This window comes from Macrobrachium nipponense, chromosome 46 (assembly GCF_015104395.2).
Source record: "Macrobrachium nipponense isolate FS-2020 chromosome 46, ASM1510439v2, whole genome shotgun sequence".
NCBI lineage: Eukaryota > Metazoa > Arthropoda > Malacostraca > Decapoda > Palaemonidae > Macrobrachium > Macrobrachium nipponense.
Window position 1 is genome coordinate 1586922 of NC_061106.1, and position 21725 is coordinate 1608646.

General features: G+C 42.2%; 1 protein-coding gene across 7 annotated transcripts in view; it reads right to left on the minus strand.

Annotated features, from left to right (window-relative positions):
- The window catches only part of LOC135214723 (mitochondrial ribosome-associated GTPase 1-like), a 234003-nt gene that overhangs the window by 63989 nt on the left and 148289 nt on the right, over positions 1-21725 (minus strand). The window lies entirely within an intron of this gene.

Here is a 21725-nt window from a genome sequence, read left to right on the forward strand (position 1 = left end):
CAGCAGGGAGAGGAGCAACTATGTCGCCTACAATGGTAACTGCACTGGTAACCTCACCTGAATATACACCATACCCATGGTGCCTCAAGGATCATTAATCTGTTGAAATCGGACCCAGCAATGAGGAGATGGCTTGACATAAAAATTTCCCGTTGCTCGACCACGTTGGGTACTCTAGTTTTACGAGTGGAGTGGCATGCCGTCCAACTCCACCCTCCAAGTTAAAAGAGCAGTGAATTCAGTAATCCAATAATGTGCCAAGGTCGTTAACGAACGAGGAAGAAAGGAGGGGAAATTTTATAGGAAGAGGAGGAGGAGTAAAGTAGTTAAAGGTCCCGATGTTTGGTTGAATCACAGCAGAGAGTGTAAGTGTAAAAGAGTATACTCTCCCTGCTTTGTGACTGCCATTTCAAGAGTATTTTGCCATAATAACTTATCAAACAAAAGTTTGAAATGTCATAAGTTCCTGTCATCCTTGTGTTGATGACATATACACTTCACAAAAAGCTAGCTTAGACATTTATTTTTTTTCACATGTAAGGCATTGGAATGACACTTGGATAAAATAATGGTTATAATTTAATTTGCCTTCTATATATTTGAGCTTTGCATCGAAGTCCCTGATAGTTAAGAACAGTCAAGCTCTTTTGGGTGACATATCAGGTTTATTAAAAAGATCCAATAATGGATTGTGGTCAGTAAGAACTTCTACTTTAATCCCCATCAGTAACATTTTAAAATGAACCAAACTTGACGCTATTACAAAGGCTTCTTTATCTATGGTTGCCATTAGTCTTTCACTGCTGCCCTTTGTCCTAAATTTCCTACTGTAGAAAGCAATGGGATGGAGCTTCCCATCAAATTTTTGCATAAGACAAGCACCTATAACCTCCTGCCTGGCACCAGTCACTTAATGTGAACGGTTCACTGAAATTTGGAAATTTTAGAACTGGGGGATTCATTAATGTGTTCTTAAGTTTCAGAAAAGCTCCTTGTTGTGGTTCTCCCCAATGAAATTGAATGTCTTCCCGCAATACATCTGTTAGAGGAGCTGCTATGTTAGAAAACCCTTTTACAAAACATCGAAAAAACGATGCCATGCCAAGGAATGATATAATTTGTTTCTTTGATTTCGGGGTAGGAAAATCTGCAATTGCTTTGACTTTATCGTCATTTACTCTAACTCCCTCTTTAGATATGACATGACTTAATATGTAATTTGCTTCTTCAAGAAGTAACACTTAGCTAGCTTAATTTTCAATCCTGCTAACCTAAGTCTCTTAAGTACTTCCTTAAGCACTTCTAAGTGTTGCACAATCGATATATCATCCATAGTACACAAAAACATATTTACCCAATAATCCGTTGCAAAAATGATATTGTCATGATACAATAAAGTTTTATACATACTTACCTGGTAGATATATACTTAGCTATAGACTCCGTCGTCCCCGACAGAAATTCGAATTTCGTGGCACACGCTACAGGTAGGTCAGGTGATCTACCGCCCCGCCGCTGGGTGGCAGGAATAGGAACCATTCCCATTTTCTATCAGATTTTCTCTTCCACCTGTCTCCTGAGGGGAGGATGGGTGGGCCATTTAATTGTATATATCTACCAGGTAAGTATGTATAAAACTTTATTGTATCATGACAATATCATTTTTATACATTCAACTTCCCTGGCAGATATATACTTAGCTGATTGGCTTTGGTGGAGGGTAAGAGACAGATAATAACTGAATAGACAGGAAAACAACATACTTTGTAGGTAACAAAAAATATAAGAAACCTTGGTTCCTACCTGTGTCGGCGAAAGACTTCATGGCTACTGCCTAGGAGCTTACATCGCCTCAAGAGCCTCAGCGAGGTAGTGACCTCATGCTAAGAGTTCTTGATGGTCTGTCGATGGGGTCTTATCCACTTACTCGACAGAACCTAAGGATCTTTGTCAATGGGGTCCTATCCACTTACATGACAAAAACACCTTGCCATATGGCATCATCAAGGAGCATAACACCGATCCCGATCACCTGATCCTAACACCGGGGTTAGTACTACGATTGAAAGGAGTTATCCCCCCAACATCCTTTCAAACGACATAAAAATCTCAAAACAAACAATTTTTTAGTTATAAACAATATTATCTAAGGATCAGTACCAGCTCCCTGTCCCAGCACGGTATCCGCTGATACATAAGGTCCAAGAGAAAAGAACTTTTCATAAGTCACTCTGACGTCTTTTAAGTAGTGGGAGGCAAATACCGAGGTTGCATCTCCAATATGTTGCTGCTAAGATGTCTTTCATTGACATATTCCTATTAAAGGCTAGGGAAGTTGCAATTGCACGGACTTCGTGTGCTCTAACCCTAAGCAGCTTAAATGTTTCCTCTTTGGCATTTCATGTGAGCCTCCGTTATACATTTCTCACGAAGAACGCTTAATGCATTCCTTCAACATTTGCTCTCTTCGGGTTCCTTACCGCACACCATAGGCTCTGACTGCAACCCTGAAGTTGACTCTTTCTCTTCAGATAAAACTTCAGTGCTCTGACCGGACAGAGAGACCTTTCTGTTTCTCTACCCACAAGAGGAGAGAGGCCCTTGATTTCAAAACTTCTGGGCCAAGGCTTAGAAGGATTCTCATTCTTGGCCAAAAACAAAGGTTGGAAAGAGACAACAGCAGAATCTCCTCCAAAACCTACCCGAGAGTCTAATGCATGTATCTCACTGACCCTCTTGTCCGTCGCAAGAGTTCAAGAGAAAAATGCACTTCCTCGAGAGGTCTCTAAAGGATGCCTTATCAGGTGGTCGAAAGTATCGAAGAGAGAAACTGGAGGACCACATCTAGGTTCCAACTTGGAGTGATAAGGATTTAGACTTTGTAGTACAAAGGATCGTATCAAATCATGGAGATCCTTATTGTCTTCTATGTTAAGGCCCATGTTTCTAAATACAGCCGAAAGCATACTTCTATCAACCTTTTATGGTAGAAACAGCTAAACGTGATTTCTCTCTAAGGAAGATAAGGAAATCAGCAATTTCGGTCACAGAGGTATCGGAAGAGGACAGCTTCTTCGACCTACACCATCTACAGAAGACTTCCCACTTCGATTGATAGACCCGCAGAGTAGAGGGACCTGCGGGCTACTGGCAATTGCGCTTGCAGCTTTTCGCGAAAAGCCTCTCGCTCTGACAACGTCTTTCGATAGTAGAAAGGCAAAGTCAGGGAAGAACGAGAGCGTGGATGTTTCCGTGATACCTCTCGAAGTGGGGGGGGTTGTTTGAGCAGATCTGTCCTCATGGGAAGAGATCTGGGGAAGTCCACCGTCCATTCCAGTACCTCTGTGAACCAGTCTTGAGCGGGCCAAAATGGGGCGATGAGTGTCAGTTTCGTCGCCTCCGAGGAACGGAACTTCCTTAACACTTCCCCCAGAATCTTGAATGGGGGGAAAAAGCGAGGCATCTATGCCCGACCAGTCCATGAGAAGGGCATCTATTGCTATTGCTCTGGGATCTCGACGAGCAAAAGTTTTCCATCCTTCTGGAGAGGAACGTGGCGAACAGGTCTATCTGAGGCTTCCCCCAGAGGGACCAGAGCTTTCGGCAGACTTCGGAGTGGAGGGTCCACTCTGTTGGAAGGACTTGGTTCTTCCTGCTGAGTCTGTCTGCTCTGACATTCTTGGTTCCTTGTACAAACCTCGTTCGGATGTAAGCCAGAGCCGTGGTATTGTCCGAATTTACCTGGACTACCACGCCTCTGACCTCCGACTCGAAGTTCTTCAAGGCTAGATGAACTGCCATAAGTTCCTTTATGTTTATATGCCAGGACACATGTTCTCCTGTCCAGGTTCCTGACACTTCCTTCTTTCCTAGTGTTGCTCCCCATCCCGTTTCCGAGGCGTCGGAAACACACTAGGAGAGGGTTCCGAATCGCAAGGGATATACCTTCGTTCTTTTGAAGCGTGGTTAACCACCACCTCAGGTGTGACTTTATTCTTGTAGAATGGGAAACTGATCAAAAAGTTCCCCTTTCTTTCGGTCCCACATCTTTGCAGGTAAAACTGCAGAGGTCTCAGATTGAGCCTCCTAGGAAACGAACTGCTCCAGCGACGAAAGGGTGCCCAGAAGACTTAACCATTCCCTCGCTGAGCTTGTTCTTTCCCTAAGAAGTTGATACTTTCTCCAAGCCTCGAAGCAATTTCTGCTTGCGATGGAAATGGCTCGAAAAACAAGAGGAATCCATTTGAATCGATAGACAATTTCTGGTGGGGATTCTCGCGACTTCTCGGAAAGGTTACGAGCAGTCGAGTGAGCGAACGAGATTCAAATGTCGTTTCCAAGTCCTCCAAACAGGTTGTCGATAGGCCTTATTAGCCAGTCATCCAGATAGAGGGATATATCACCCCATCCAGATGAAGCCATCGTGCTACGTTCCTCATCAGGCTGGTGAACACTTGGGGAGCCGTAGACAGGCCGAAGCACATAGCCCTGAATTGAAAGACCCTTCCCTGCATCATGAACCGTAGATATTTCCTCGATGACGGATGCAGAGGGACGTGAAAATATGCGTCTTGTAGATCCAAGGAGGCCATCCAATCTCCATGGATGCAGAGCAGCAAGAACTGAGTTGGAGGTTTCCATAGAGAATTTCTGTTTCTCTACGAATCGGTTCAGTGCGCTCACATCCAGGACAGGTCTCCACCCTCCCGAGGCTTTTGGTACGAGGAACAGTCGATTGTAAAAGCCCTGAGAGTGTGGATCCTGTACTAATTCTATGGCCTCCTTGTCCAACAGTGTTCTACTAGTTGAAGAAGGGTCTTCCTCTGACAGTCCCTTGGAGTAGACATCAAGGGAGGCCTGTCTCTGAAGGGGATGATGATATCCTCTCCTCACCATTGAGAGGGACCAGTTGTCCGCCCCTCTCGACGCCCATTCTTCTGCAAAGTTCAGAAGCCTGGCGCCTACTGGTTTTTGGAGGACTTGAAGTTCACTTGTTTTTCTTGGTAGGTCTAAAGGCAGAAGACCTACCTCTCCTTTCTGCTCCTCTCTTCCTAAAGGAGGGCCGAGAAGACGAACTCCCTCGAAAGGGCGGCTTTGGGTTCCGTGTCTCCTTCCTCGTCGCGGGAACAGCTGTCCTCGGCCTTTTGGTTGACTGTACCAGCAGATTTTGTGTCGCCTTCTCAGTGAGTGAGAAATGTCTCTCACTAACTGAGAAGGGAAAAGCTGGTTAGACAGAGGGGCGTACAGTAGGGACGACCTCTGTACCGGAGAGACAGCTTTTGTAAGAAAAGAACTGAATACAGTTCTCTTCTTAAGTATTCCCGCCCCGAACAGGGAGGCCACTTCCCCCGATCCGTCTTGCACTTGCCTTGTCCATACAAGCCAAAATACTTATTAAGGACATCGGGGCTCAGACGTTCGTTGTCTTGTGTCCTCTTGGCCATCACCCCAAGGGACCAGTCCAGAAAGTTGAAAACTTCCAAGACATGGAAACAATCCCTTGAGGTGATGGTCCATTTCAGACATTCCCCAAGTGTTTTGGCTGAAGAGAGAGACTGTCTCCTCGACGCGGTCCACCAGCGTTGAAAAACAACATTACGCCTCTGCAGAAAGATGGGGTAGGGCAAGGTCCCATTGCTTCGGGCCTGTCTCATACCAGATACCCCTCCTCCAGAAATAGTCTGGAGGGAGGGCAGGTAAAGAAGTGTCTTTCGCCTCCTTCCTGGAGTTGAGCCAAATTTCCAAAAGACTGCAAAGCCATTGCTTCATGGAAATTGTTGGCCCGCATCTTCAAGAAGGAGGACGACTTTGAGGTCTTCGTGCTCGTGAACAGCGAACGAGGAGACGGAGGGGCGGCAGGACTCAAAGAATCTCCAAATTCTTGGAGCAAAAGCACCGCCAATGCTTTGTAGTCCGATAGCCAGCACTTTTTGATCTCGGTGTCAGAGACATCTTCCAATTCAAGTTCCACCGGAGAATCATTATCAGCCGAGGGAGAACGTCTCTTTCTCGCAAGGTGAAGGGCTCTTCGCAGGATCAGCCTCCCTCCCGACAAGGGTGATGGCCGCCTGTGCGAATATCTTGTGTCCCTGTCCGGCGAATGCTGATCCTGAGAAAAAACCCGATCATCATCTAAGTCCTCCTGACAAGAATGACGGCCGCCTGTGCGACGTCTTGCATTCTTATCAGGAGACAGCTGAGCTTGCGACAAGTTTCCACCAGAAACGGATATATTGTGACCAGGACGATGTCCGCCTGTGCGACGTCTTTTGTCTCTGTCCAGAGAAACCCGTTCCTGGTCCAAATCATAAAGAGACGCTTCCTGGTTGATTTCTCCGTATGGTTTTCTTGAAGAAAATCTTGGCGCTTGGTGCTTATCTGGCGCCGAAAGTCTGGTTCGTTCCATGCGCTTGGACGTATCTGTCTGTCTCGGACAGTGTCGTCTGTCCGAGCTGTCCACATGTGGAACTTGGCGCCTGGCTGGTGTCGTCCCCGTATGGACACTTCTGCCTGTCCATCTTGTCCGTTTCTGGCGCCCGGACGGAGTTGCCTGCGCACAACGTTTTGTCCTGTCCAGGCTGTCCACCTTGTCCAGGTTGTCATTAAACGGCACACGGCGCTTGGTCATAGTTGTCCGCATATGACAAATCTGCCTGTCCGGGCTGTCCGCGTCTGGCAGATGGTGTCTGGTTGGCGCCGTCCGCGTAGGACACTTTATCCTGTCCGAGTCGTCCAATTCTGGCGCCGAGCGCCTGGATGGTTCTGTCCGACTCGGACACTCTTCTTCATTATCCGTATCTGGCGTCCCATGTCTATGAGTTTCCGTCCGTCTTTCCTTAATCATCTCTGTTCTCGGATGAGGAGTAGAGGAGAGGAGTCTGGAGTCCGGAACGCCCTTCGGACGAGATCTCTTAACAGGAAGAAAATCGTCCTTTCTCCTCGGAGGGTCTTTTCTCAATACTCCTACTAATGAGGAATATTTGTTCTTGCATCTTAAGTAGGATGTCCGTCGCGGTTCTTCCTTTTCTTTCTCAGGAATAGGAGAATACGCCCTGGAAGCGTAGGAGATCGTGACATTGTCCTCTTGGCTCTTTTCCTCTCGTAGGGAGAATCGTCCGGGAAATGTTCCGGGCTCGAGTCCAACGTAGGAGCTTTCCAACTCCATCTTGATCGGACTTGAGACAGTTCGTCGGAAGTCCATCCACTTCTGCGAGGAGACGAATCGGATGACGAAAAGCACTCTTTTAGGATGCTTTTCCAATGGCGATCCTTGGCAGTCTGGGACGCTACAGATTCTGCCGAGGGGACGCCTGACCGGTGGGGATTCTCCGTAACCTCCGTACGACTGTCGACATTCCTTCTCCTCTGGGCCTGGGAGCTTGGAAGAAGTCTAGGTCTGGGAGCGAGACAGAGCCGATCAGATGCACCCTCCACTACACTGGGGACACTTATGTCACTTTCCACAGTCTTACCTTTAAGAGCTTGCATTTCAAGCTCCATCCTCCTTAATGCAGTCTTCAGATTGCAATCTCCGCAGCAGAACTTGCAAACATCTGCTACGGGAGAGGGTGATACTGCATGTGAGGAAGCAATTAATTGGGGGTTAGTTATATAACTGGCTCGTTAGAGCGAGATCTACTCAAGTTCTATCCATATTCACACATTCATCACAAGTGTTATTTCTAGTGCATTCATACCCCCTACACCTCTTGCATACTTGTGAGGATCTAACGACACTTTCGGTAGTCTCACCAAACAACCCTCATTCACACATCTTCTAACTTCGCAGCTAGAATCAGACATTTTGAGCAAAATCCGAAGCAAAATCCAAAAAAACATTCCACAAAAGTGTATGCCAAACCACAGATCCAAATACGTCACCAAAAAGACAGTCCAGAAGATCAACGGCGATGAAATACAAAAATCAAGTCAGGAGGTACCAACAACGATGTTGTGGTCACCGGCGACAGAGAAAATCTGATAGAAAATGGGAATGGTTCCTATTCCTGCCACCCAGCGGCGGCGGGGCGGTAGATCACCTGACCTACCTGTAGCGTGTGCTGCGAAATTTGAATTTCTGTCGGGGACGACGGAGTCTATAGCTAAGTATATATCTGCCAGGGAAGTTGAATGTATTAAAACTGTGTTTACTAACCTTGTAAAGGTAATAGGACTGCCTGACAAACCAAAAGGCATCCACATGAATTCATAGTGTCCCTTGGGCACTGAAAAAGCAGTGTAATCCTTGCTATTTTTGCTAAGAGGGACCTGCAAAAAAAGCCTGCGCTAAATCAATTGAGCTATAAATATTATGTCCCCCAATTTCTACAAAAAGATCCGATATGCATGCGACTGGGTAACAGTCAGGAATTGTTTTTTCGTTCAAATGTATAAAATCGATGCATACCTTGATGGAACCATCTTTCTAACGCACTGCTAACAGAGGAAAGTTGTATGGAGATGCACTAGATCTAATGATTCCTTCCTCTTCCCATTTACTGTCTCTTTCTCTCCTGTTCTCTGATTTTGAAAGGTATGTGGTATGCAAGAATAAAAATGGGTTTCGTACCTTCCTCTAAGTTTACCTTATGTTTTACCGCTTCTATATGCTCTTTATAGTCTGCATTGACTAAATGTTCTCTAAATATTTTCTTCCTTGATTGCTTTTGTTTGTATGGTTTGTATGGTTATTCAGCAACGGGACCAACGGCTTTACGTGACTTCTGAACCACGTCGAAAGTGAACTTCTATCACCAGAAATACACATCTCTCACTCCTCAATGGAATGGCCGGGGATCGAACCCGCAACCACCGGGGTAAGAAGCAAACACCAAACCAACCATGCCACTGTAGCGCTTGATTGCATTTCTGCCTCTGAAAACTCAGTTTTCCCCTCTACAATAGCCACAGAACCACTGTCACTACTCCTATCTTGGAGATCTACCACATATGCATTCTTCTGGTATTTCCTAACTGTATCATTACAGTTCAATAATTCCACCCATGCAACACCGGTGTTTGATACTCTGTTCACCGATATAGTGCTAATAACCCCTCTTAGTTTCTCACTACCGTCAATTACGCATACTTCCCTGGGCTTTTTCACTTCTCTCAGTCTGACTTTTACCATATTCTTTGTGCCTGGATTTAGAATAACATCCTCTGATAAAACACCTTTATATTTGTGGTTAGTACTTCCCCGTTCCACATCCCCATAAATATCACCGCCTGTGGTTCTCATTGCATCCACCAGGACCCCATTGTTAGTATCTGTAATAGTATCAGTATTAGTATCAGTATCAGCATCACCACCCATACCACCATTGTTAAAACCGCCAAAATTGTTACCACAGAGGCCCTCAATATCCCGTTTATCATCACCAACACCACCACTGTTACTCCCTGTATCATCAGTGTGGGCTCATTACCATTAACACTGCCAAAAGCACCCCCTTATTAATCTCGGTATTCTTAGTTCCACCTGCATCCTTATATGGGATGAAAACACTTGGTATTCCAACCGTTATACCACTAACACCTGTATGGACTGATATCCTGTCTCCTACACGCAGGATGGCCCAGTAAATGTCTGTTGCCCTGCCCAACGCAACCCCTTTTATAACCAAAATTGGTTCTATTAACATTCTATCTCCAAGAATAAACTGTATTCTTATGAACCCCAGGGGTACTTAATCTATGGGCTTGTACATCACACACTGTCTCTGTTGAGGGTTTAAAAGGATTTTGGGAGAACATGGACTGATACAGACAATGGTCCATTAAACTCACAGAAGATCCTGTATCAATAAAAATTGGGATATTCACATCCTCCACTGTTCCATTTACTATCAGCCCGGGCTCTGGGGCGTCCCCCACGAGACCACAATGGCACGTACAAATCATTTGTACCCTTTTTGTTGATCAGCTTTCCGAAAATTCGCCAATCCCATTGGCCCTTTGAGTGACCTGCCTGGGAAGTTCTCATATTATAACTCCCAAATTTCTGAGGTGTAGGTCTCACATCCCTCCGTATCTGAGATGGACAAGCTTGCCAACACAGTGATCCACATTTTTGCATATTCCACAATATTTGACTCTACATACTTTCTTTGTGTGCCATGGTTTATTAAAATTGTAGCAATGCAACTGCTGTTGCCCTTGATCGATTGATCTTCTCTTATATTCCACTTTTGCACACAAATGGGGAGAAGGAAAATCTAAGTCTCTTTGCATCGTATTTCTTGGACCAGTCCCATTAAAAAAAATGTACTATCCACCGTGGGACATTTGGACATCAGTTCCTCATCTGATGTAGGTTCAATCTTTTCATCAAAACTATCCATAATGGCGTCTGGGACTTCGTGTAGAAGCTGTGCGAAATGCATCAATTTATGTAAATTGTCGAGTGAGATGATATTCCCATTTACCCAAGTGGACTTTTTCAATTTCTGTATCCATTCTCCTGCTGAGTAAAAAAGTTTTGAGCTATGCTCAATAAGGCTTGTTGTCCTTTTTCTAATCTTGTACAATCCTCTTAAATCCCTCACCATATCTCCGTGTTCCTTTGTTCCATATGCCGCCCTCAGAAATGCTTGTAATTCGGTCCATGACCAACATTTTGTGTACTGAAAACTATGGAATTTAAATGACAAATCCCCTTTATTGAAATCTAACAAGGCTTTTGCCTCTGTGAATGCCTCTGCATCATTTTTAATCCTCTTGGCGTTTAAGTAGTTATTCACTTCAATAAAAATTTGCACTGGTTGGGACAGAACTCCATCAACAATGCCTCGAAAAGGGTTAACTCCTGCATTTATGTTAGTTATGTACCAAAGTCTGACTTGTACCTGCTTCAGCCATTTTGCCTTCTTTATGGCAACTCTTATGATTCAGGATTCACCCCGACCTCAATAGCATCGATATATTTATGCCCACACAAACCACCAACACAAAAGTAATAATATATCATTCATCAATAAAAGAAAATAGCATGCACCATTTCCCAACAAACCGCTATTGCTTTGAGTTGCTGCCTCGCAGACTCAAGGTCGATCAGCTGATTGTAACTGTTACAAGGTCACGAGCTGGTCTATAGAAAACGGGAAGAACCGAGTGCGAGAAAGAGAATGTACTGCCGTTCTCAGAAACAAAAATGAAACATGTCGTGCTACCCTTTCTAATGCATGGCAATTACAACAAACCCCTAATGTCCGTTGAATCCCAAGGACATCAAAATGAAATACACTTGTGAGCAAATTAACCCCAGGTAAAAACAAAAGTAAACTTTAACACTTACATCCTCATAGGTTTCGGCACATGAACTCGAAGTTATTTGCAGTCGCCTTAGTGGGTAATATTCAGTTACACTTGCAACCTCCAGTAATTAATTCCCTTTATCATTTATCCCTCTCCCCCACGAAACACGTCTTACACTTAAACACTAGCTAACATCACTGCCAAGCCACGCTGACACCCGAATTCCACTGACCACCAGCTAAACTCCCCATCTATGTGCAATGAGAGACAGTTGCCAAATGTGCATAATTATAACCTCTCTTCCCCAATGTATGCCTAATCTATCGAACCCTAGTCTCTCCGGAAATGTATTATACAGTGGTACCTCGAGATACGAAATTAATCCTTTCCAAGGCGCCCTTCGTATCATGAGTTTTTCGTATCTTGGACCAATTTTACATGTAAAATGGCTAATCCATTCCAAGCCCTCCAAAAACACCCCAGTAAATTAATTCATAATAAAGCTAAATATTGACCTATAAACAATGAAAATACTACAACAATTTGGACCATTCAATACCTAACTTACTAACGTACTACTAATTACCTGTAAATAAAGTGTATTTGTGTACATGGTATACAAGAATACTGTACGTATGTAGTAAAATGTGGAAGCTTACCTTTCGAGTGAGGCTATCTCCGAAAGTGGCGACGAGGAGGACAAACGGAGATATGTACGTACATAGTACACTTAACTTCACGAAACACAAAAAAAATGTAAGGAAAACATACATAAACTAAAATTTACGAAACATTAACAAAACTGTAATACTTAACTTTACAAAAAAAAACAAAATATTAAAAAAAAAAAATTGTCTTTTTTTGGTTTTTTAATTTTTTTATATTTTTTTACTTACATAGTTTTTTTTTTTTTTTTTTTATATATACCAAATTCAACTTCATCGCCACTTTCAACTTTCTGTTTTTTCGTATCACTTGGATCTTCCTGTTTGCTTACTACTACTAAAGGCCTCTTTAAAAAATAACTATCCAAGGAAGATTGCTTCTGCTGCTTTTGACAATGTTCCTGAAACGACTCAGGCAAACGTCATCGAACTGCGCAAGCATCACGACCTGTGTGAGCCTTTTCCCCCCCCCCCCCCCCCCCGGGTGTCTTTTTTCTACAAATGATTGTACTTTATGAAAAGCGGCTAGAACATCCTTAATTTCTGCCGTTGTCATAGGGTTGTCCTCCTCCTCCCCGCCACTGCTAGAGAACTCCTCTTGAACGACGTTATGTTGCATGGCCTCCAACTCCTTCAGGTCATCCGCGTAAGCTCCTCTTGGTGCTCCTCGAGAAAGTCGTTGATGTCGTCCTCGTCGACGACCAGCCCCATGGACTTGCCGAGTGCGACGATCTCGTCAAGATCTTGGTTGCAAAAAACAGTTTCAGGATCGTCAACTGTTTCTGAATCTGCAGCACCAGCTTCGCCCACGTCGAATCCCTTGAAGTCTCGGGTGGATATGGCATCAGGCCAGAGTTTCCTCCACGAGGAATTCAAGGTTCGCCTCGAAACCTCCTGCCAAGCTTGGTCAATGAGTCGGATGCATATCACAACATTGAAATGCTCTTCCAAAATTCACGCAAGGTGAGGTTTGTGGTATCGGTGATGTCGAAACATCTCTTGAAAAGATGTTTCGTATACAGCTTCTTAAAGTTCGATATCACTTGCTGGTCCCATGGTGGAGGAGAGGGGTGGTGTTAGGCGGAAGATAAAGAACCTTGATGAAGGAATACTCTGCTAGGATATCCACCTCGAGGCCAGGAGGGTGGGCAGGGGAATGTCAACACCCAGCAGACATTTCAGAGGGAGGCGCTTCTCTTCCAAGAATTTCTTCACTGTCGGGCCAAAAACAGATTTACCCAACTCCGTAAACAAAAGCTCCGTAAACAAAAGCCTCGTACCAGGCTTTCACCATTAGCCCTCCGCATAACTGGAAGCTTCTCCTTAAGCACTTTGTGGGCCCCTGAAGGCTCGAGGAGTCTCTGAATGATAGACCAGTAGGGGCTTCACCTTGCAATCCCCACTGGTGTTTGAACAAAGTACGAGCGTAAGCCTGTCTTTCATAGGCTTATGCCCGGGTAGCTTCTTCTCTTCCTCTGTGACGTACGTCCGACGAGGTATTTTTTTCCAAAAAAAGGCCAGTCTCATCACAGTTGAAGACTTGCTGAGAACTGTAGCTTCCTTGGTCATCATCTCGTCGAACGTCTTTAAAGGCTTCGGCTACTTTCGTGTCCGAGCTGGCAGCCTCCCCATGCCGCACCACCGAATGGATGCCAGTCCATTTACGGAATTTCTCGAACCACCCATGCGAAGCCTTGAACTCTGGGGTTGGTGTTGATGTCCCTTCTCCTCCGTCGTCTTCGGCCTGGGCAATCAAATCGGCGAAAATAGCGCTGCCTTGTGGGAGATTGCCGTCTCCAGGTTATCGTATCGCCAGCAATTTCTTTGTCTTTTATCCAGACAAGAAGCAGCCGTTCTATCTCGTCGTGCACGTGGGTCCTCTTTCTGGACAAAATAGTGACGCCCTTGGAAGGTGTAGCTGCTTTGATGACATCTTCTGCTTAAGGATGGTGCCTATTGTCGACGGATTTCGGCCGTGTTCCTTGGCGATCACACTCAATCGCATACCAAGCTTCCAATACTTCTTGATAATCTCCATCTTTCTCTTCAAAGAAAGCATCCTCTTCTTTCCATTAATTTCAAATTTCTTAGGACCCATGACTACTATATACTGTATGTAATTTACGTGAAGTGAAGCAAAGTTCTCACACAAAACAATAAAGTACGTATACTGCAATGAAATCCACTAACGAATTTACGTTAATAAACGAAATCGTTAGAACAAACGAATGTGTGCGTACGATAACGATGCTGGGACGACGTGGCCGAGGGCACGCTGCTACTTCGTAGATGCATGATGGGAAGGATGCTGACCAATAGGAGAGCAGTATCTCATGGCGGTGACTAGCATCAGGAACCAATGGAGAGCAGGAGGATGGTGGCGAGTCTACTCAGTTGGCGGCGCGTGAGTTTCAAAATTGTTATCGGTGGGTCCGGGCGAATCTCGGACTTTACAGCAACAACCTTTCGTATCTTGAAAAATTTTCGTATGTAGAGCCGTAAAATTTTTCGTGTTAGCTTTCGTATCTAGAGTTTTTCGTAAGTTGAGCCTTTCGTATCTCGAAGGTACCACTATACAGGCTAGAATGCCCCTTTAGCGCTCCCACCAATCTCTTACGAGGGTCAAAATGACGCTCGCTTAAATAATTGGAGAAAACTCCTAACCTACCTTCCAGTGTTCTCTTTCAAGTGTTCACCTCTGAAGCTAGCTGTAAATCAAATATCAAACTCTAGGCAAATTCAAACTCCCACTATTACAAAATATACTTTTTATTTCCCAAAAATAGCTGACATGAAAATGGAATAAAATGAGTTATGAATATCTAAAAAAAAAAAAAAAAAAAAAAAAAAAAAAAAAAAAAAAAAAAAAAAAAAAAAAAAAAAACAAAAAAAAAAAAAAAAAAAAAAAAAAAAAAAAAAAAAAAAAAAAAAAATAAAAAAAAAAAAAAAAAAAAAAAAAAAAAAAAAAAAAAAAAATTTAAACTATCATATTCTTCCCAAAATCATATTTAAGTAAGTAACCCCTCTTATCTCTTTCTGTCCAAGAATTCATAGTTTATCAAAAGACAATAGAAGTCTAGAAAAATCCCATTTTTCTATATGGTGACTTCGAATCCATCTGTAAATGGGAATGCAATTATCAAACAATGAAATGTTAAAGTCAGTCAATAAATGAGTGTCACATTGCACTCCCCTTTCTCTAGAACTGAACTCAATGTCACTACATAAAGGTATTAACTTTTCAGTCTTTCACTTGCCTTTCCAATGGACCTCTTAAGCGCCTCTTCTATGCATAAAATCACTTGTGTCCACTATTCCACTATGACACTTTGTCATCTAATTGCTTGTTAATTCACCTCCTCAAGATTATATCTCATTCACTGTTCCATCCATCATTTGTATGTACGCCCCCACCAACAGACGTACGGATACATGCATCCTACTTAACTTACAAACGCATGCACGCTAGTCTGTTCCTATGTCCTCGGTAACCTTTCCCGTGGTTATCTCATGTCTCTGGAATGTATTCTTGATCACGTTTATGCACACAGCATGTTTTCTATTTGTTTTTGATCTCAGCATTTCTGAGGAATCAAGTGTTTGCACCTGTCTCTAACCAGCAAGAGCTAAGGTTAACAAACCCCCTTATTTTAATTTTAATACGTATATGTCTGTTCCCCTACCAGTGCCTTAAGATATATATATATATATATATATATATATATATATATATATATATATATATATATATATATATACATATACATACATACATACTACAGGCAGTCCCCAGGGTTACAGCAGGGGTTCTGTTTCTGCCAGGGCACTGTAAGCTGAAAATCATCTAACCCGAATCATCATAATTTATAAGTAACGGGAATAAAATAGCAACAACGCTGTAAGTCCAGGTTAACCTGAACCTGATTGTAAAACCAGGGGATTCTGCCTGTAACATCATATAATAGTATTAAATGATATATTATTACAGGCAGTCCCGGCTTACGACGGTTCCGGCTTACGACGTTCAGAGGTTACGACGCTTTTTCTTAAATATTCAATGGAAATTCCGTCCTGGGTTACGACGCTTGTCCGAGGTTACGACGCTGACGCTTCCGACGCTCCGAGTTAACGACGCTTTTAAAAAACGCATGCTATGATAAAAATCCTTTATAGTTTAGCACAGTATAATAAAAATATGTTTTTGGTTACATTACAACAAAAATTTTTGAGGTTATGATGATTTTTGACACTTTTTTTTTTCGTATTTTTTGAAATTTTTTTTAGTGACCGCCGCATATGCGGAACTAGTTTGTGGGCGAATGAATACACTAGCTTGGGATGCGCAGTTTAAAACAGTCCAAAAGCGCAAATATAATGAAAAAATCATTGCTTGTTTCCAGTACATAATTAAAAAAAACTAAGTTTCTGGTAGATTACAACACAAATTCCAAGGTTCAACGTTTTGTTATGCTTTTTAACGATACCTCATATGCAGAACTAGTTTTTTGAGCGGAGGTGCATAAATTGATTAACGCTATTAAACTGTATGGTAAATTGATCCGAACAACGACCTCGGACGGTCGAGGACGCCAAGCGTAACAATACGAAAGGACGCCACTTCAATCGCGTGCCTGCCTGCATTTCACTAGGTTGTGTGCTGAGACGTTGCTGAAATTCCTTGCCATTTTCGCAAATTTACAATGGCTCCTAAACGCCAAAGTACTTCCTCCGATGATAGTTCATCCAAGAAGAGGAAGGTCATCACGATGGAGGTCAAATATGACGTGATAAAAGCGTTCGGAGAAGGGAGAAACTAACACCGAAATAGGCGTTCTTTAGGCTTGAGCAGGACACGGTGGTAACCATTGTGAAGGATAAGGAACGTATTCTGAAGCATGTTAAGGATGCTGCACCGATGAAGTCAACGGTGATAAACGAGAAGAACGTAGCCAGAGCATTGTTGAAATGGAGAATTGTTGCTCATGATCTGGCTGGAGGACCAGAAACCAGCGACGTGTTCCGGTGAGCTTAAGTGTGGATCCAGGAGAAGGCTAGAGCGCTGCATGAGGCAGTAGTGAAAAAGTTTGGCGAAGGCAGTGCGGTGGTGAATTTTCCGCGAGTAGAGGTTGGTTTAACCGTTTGTTTAAGGCTCGTGCAAATTTGCATAATGTGAAGCTGCAAGGTGAAGCTGCTAGTGCTGATAGCGAAGCAGCATTAAGTTTTCCAGGTGGTTTCGGCTGAGATAATTAAGGATGGTGGTTACACGGCTGACCAAGTCTTTGTAATGTTGGATTATACTGGGATTTATTTTTGGAAAAGAATGCCAAATCGAACGTACCTTTCCAAGGAGGAGAAGTCAGCACCTGGCCATAAAGCTGGAAAGGAGCGACTGACTTTGCTGTTTGGGGCCAATGCAAGGGTGTTTGAAACTGAAGCCCTGGCTGGTCGTATTTGGCCGAGAATCCCAGGGCTTTTCAAGGGCATTTTCAAGAGTCAACTCCCTGGGATTTGGAAATCTAACAAGAAGGCGTGGGTTACCTTAATGGTCTTCGAAGATTTGGTTCAATGACCATTTCGTGCCAGCAGTGGAGCGGTATTTGACTTCGAAGGGTCTGCCTTTTAAGGCCCTCTAGTCCTGGACAATGCCCCTGGTCACCCTTCAAATTTGAGCGACATGCATCCTAATGTGAAGGTGGTGTACCTCCACCCAATACCACATCGCTGATACAGCCAATGGACCAGGGAGTAATAGCTAATTTCAAGCTTACTACCTTAGAAGGACCATACGTTTGCTTTGAGGGCCATAGAAGCTAACAAGGAGTTGACACTGAAGCAATTCTGGAAGGGCTACAACATTGCAGATGCAGTGAAGAACATTGCAAGTGTTGGGACGAGGTGAAGACGACCACTTTAAATGGGGCCTGGAGGAAACTGTGTCCACAGTTTGTGCACAGTTTTGAAGGCTTTGACCAGGCAGAAGACGTCGAGACTGTGACGAGGAAGATCGTAGGGCTAAGCAAGAGGCTGAAACTAGATCTTGAACCTGATGATGTAACAGAGCTGCTGGCTTCCCATGGAGAGGAATTGTCTGCAGAGGACTTACTAGAACTCGAACAACAAATGATTGAGGAAGAGAGGAGGCGGCACCAGAGCAAAACCCAGGTCATTAACTGTGAAAAGGCTTGTCAGAGGGTTTTACTCATCTGGAGAGAGCCTTGGCTTCTTTTGAGGCAGAAGACCCTAACGTTTCTAGGTTTGACAAAATCAAGAGGAGGAATCATGGATTTGGTGACTTTCTACAAGGAGACCCTGAAGGAGAAGCAGACGAAGAGAAGTGTGCAGTCCAGGCTTGACACTTTCTTTCACAAGTCTCCAGTACCACCACCTCCCACTCCTAGTCCTGGTAAGGAATTCTGAACTGTTTTACTAATTTATGTGTTTACATAATAGTGTACATATTAAAATGTGTTAATTTTTAATGTAACAACTAAATGTAAGAGTAAATTGTAACTTCATTAAATTTTCATCATTTGTAATTTTATTGCAGAAGTGGTGAACAGTTCCAGATCCCCCTGACTACCTGTGACAGTTCCAGATCTCCCTGTACTACCTGTGACAGTTCCAGATCTCCCTGTACTACCTTTTGTGACAGTTCCAGATCCCCCTGTACCTGGACCCTCTGTATCAGCCCGCCCACCTGTACGTGTACAATCAGGTAAGCAATTTCATTTTTCTCATTTTCATGTTGGAAATTGTTTACACCCTACATACATACGTACACTAACTTACATAGTGGTACAATGTGTTTGATGTTGCATAACCTTATTATTTTTTTTTTTTTTTCATTTAGTCAGACCCTTTTGATAGTGACAGTGACCCAGATGACCCTGAGCCTTTCCATGGTTTTGATGCCTCGCCCTATACATCAGGTAAGGAATCCTTAACAATTTGTATAAAATGTTTTATAAATTGCTATAGAAATTTTATTAAAAGTGTACATATGCTACAATTACATCCACCACTTATTAATCTATTTTATGGTTACCCTATCATTCTTTCCAGATGTAGATGTTCCCTCATCAGTTGATACGAGTATCACCTCTCCAGAGCCCAAATCAGTTGATAAGAGTAGTATCACCTCTCCCATCCTTCAGGTAAAAGAATTCTTCATTTTTATTATTGAACAAAGTATTACACACTACATATGTCAAACAGTAATAACATGTGCAGTAGTTACAGTAGTAGTAACTATCATTTTATATATTTTTTATCATTCCAGACTCCCAAGCACCTGCCCATCCCACTCCATAGCCCAGCCACACATCTCATGTACCATATGGCCATCCCAGTAAGCAAGCCAACCACTAGAATTTGGTAAGGACATTTTTTTTTATTAATGTTTTATTATTACATATGTAATAACCATGTTGTATGTAACATACATACTATATAATCATATGTACTATTACATTATCATTCCAGACTGGCATGCACCTGTGACTTACATAAACCAGACCTCTACATAGCCTACATGTCTTCATTTTGCTGAAGGTAAGGAATTCTCAGTTGTGTTTAATGTTTGCATACGTACAATAAATTTTGTACACCTAAGTGGTTACATACTGTCCTTTAATATTAATTCTTCATTCCAGACTGCCCATCATCCTAGCCTGTTATCTGTGATAAAGCACACTGAAGTTAGGTTTGGAATGCATCCTTATCATGATGCTCTACACCTCCACCTCCATCTCCCACAACCTAGGTAACAGCTTTGAGACTCACTAAAAGTTGGTAAGTTATGTAAGGAATTTCTAAATTAAGTTTTATACTACATGTTATATGTGGCTATTAAAACCACTGTATGTGCATATTACTGTCCCTATATGTAACTTACTATGCATAGAGTACTTACTGACAAAATTATTTTTTGTACATTCCAGAACCCCTGAATGATGTAGGCTATGGGGCCACATAAGACTTTGTCCATCCAGGGTTACATTGAACGACAACTTTAAACTAAAGTAAGGAATTAATTACATCATTAACTCTTTTAGTACTCTTGATATATCTACAGTAATTAACATATTGCATTCACAACTTTCTGTAGTGTATATTTTGTACACTAATTTTGTTACTTTTTCCTTCCAGAACCAACATTTTTCACACAACTCCAGGTTGTTACTAACAAATTACTACTACAAGTGTCATCAAGGGATAACTACAAGTAGAAGCACCATTTTGGATGGAAAAAACCCTTCAGGCGAAAGTATACGTATCACATGTAACATGTAGTGTAACAAAGTATGAACAGTAGGGTTTTTACATACAGTAGTACATATTACATACGTACATAACTTTTTTTTTTACAGGAATTCCAACCAAGTTTGATTATGTACATACATGTTATAAACCACTGTACGTATGGTTACTGTATGTAACTTGCTAACATACATAACATGACTTAACTTTGATACTTTTTTGGTACATTCCAGAAAACCAGGACCCCCTCCATGATGCAGGCTATGGGGCGGCCAACATAAAACTTTGTCCAGGGTTACTACATAACATAAAGGTAAGGGAATTATACATAGTGTAGTAAACATACATTAAGTAAGTTTTATACGTACATACTAAAAAAAGTGACCAAGATCTCTCACATGGGATAAGTGATCAAGGTCCCTCATGGAATTACATACTGTACACTCCCTGCTGAACAGGTGTAGACCAATCATTTATACTATGCATACCAGTTGATATTAAACCACTGTATGGTGCATATTACTGTATGTAACTTACTATGCATAGAGTACTTACTGACAAAATTATTTTTTGTAAATTCCAGAACCCCCTGAATGATGTAGGCTATGGGGCCAACATAAGACTTTGTGCATCCAGGGTTACATTGAACGGACAAACTTTAAACTAAAGGTAAGAAATTAATTAACATACATTTAACGAGTTTTATAACATGTTATATATGTGATATTAAACCACTGTATGGTGCATATTACTGTATGTAACTTACTATGCATAGAGTACTTACTGACATACTAATTATTTTTTGTACATTCCAGAACCCCCTGAATGATGTAGGCTATGGGGCCACATAAGACTTTGTGCATCCAGGGTTACAAAGCAGGACAACTTTAAACTAAAAGTAAGGAATTAATTCACATACATTAACTTTTTTACTCTTGATATAACTCAAAGTAAGGAATTATAAACTAAAAGTAAGGAATTAATTAACATACATTAACTCTTTTACTCTTGATATCTATAATTTACATATTGCATTCAGGACTTTGTGTAGTATTTTGTACTAATTGTGTTATACTTTTACCTTCCAGAGCTACCAGACTGGGATTTTAGTGTACTCCAGGATCTACCAAATACTACTACGAAGTGTACAGTGCATAATATAGTGTTTAGTGTATAATCTAACCTAAGGATTAAGTGTAGTACATTGTGCTTTATAGTGTCACAAGAGTTTAATAAAGAATTATACCTTCAAGAACCATCCTTTGCCATTGAAATAACCACACTACACCATCATGCAATATACTTGCATGTCACACAGGTAAGGTCTCTAACTTTTTCTTAGTTTAAGGCATATTTCCAAGTGTCGTTCCAGCTTACGACGATTTTCGGCTTACGACGCGCCTACAAGAACGGAACCCCCGTCGTAACCCGGGGGATTCTGCCTGTATATATATATATATATATAATATATTATATATTATTATATCTATATATATATATATATATATATATATTATATATATATATATATATATATATATATAT